Source organism: Gorilla gorilla, chromosome 8 (assembly GCF_029281585.2).
Source record: "Gorilla gorilla gorilla isolate KB3781 chromosome 8, NHGRI_mGorGor1-v2.1_pri, whole genome shotgun sequence".
NCBI lineage: Eukaryota > Metazoa > Chordata > Mammalia > Primates > Hominidae > Gorilla > Gorilla gorilla.
In genome coordinates, this window is record NC_073232.2 from 36,371,823 (window position 1) to 36,372,408 (window position 586).

A 586-nucleotide genomic window follows, 5' to 3' on the forward strand; every position below is an offset into this window, starting at 1 on the left:
CTGGTCCTAAAGTGCTTTTCTCCACAGGAATATCACCTGGCCACTGCAGCCCGGGGTCCCACGTGCCACTGAGGAGGGCTGCGTTCCCATCTTCAGTGAGGGAGAGCTGAGAGAAGGCAGGCAGGGTTCACAGTTCCCTCACCCACTTGCTTAAGCAATACATTAAAGGTTCAAACTAAAAGAAACCTGAGATCTTACAGAAGCATTTAGAACCATGTATAAAGTGTGGATCACTTTTAAATATTTGAAAATGCACACAAACCACATGAAGCTACTTCAGGTGAAGGATTTCTGGCTAAATGGACTTGACAAGATTCTTGCTGAATGCAAGCTGGGGTGATAAGATAATCACTGGGGGAATGGTGGGGAATAAGGACTTGGATCAGATATCAAGGGTGGGAGATTCTGGCAAAACCAACTTGGCGGGAGTCTTGCTAAAACTGGGCTCTGGAGAACACTCTAAGGATGAGGCCTAGTCAAAAAAGAGCTCAGAGAAGCCTATCTAGAGTTTTGTTAGGGACAGCCTCTTTGTCGTTGTTTGTATACATACACAGATACACAAATAAATACACATATATAAATACAA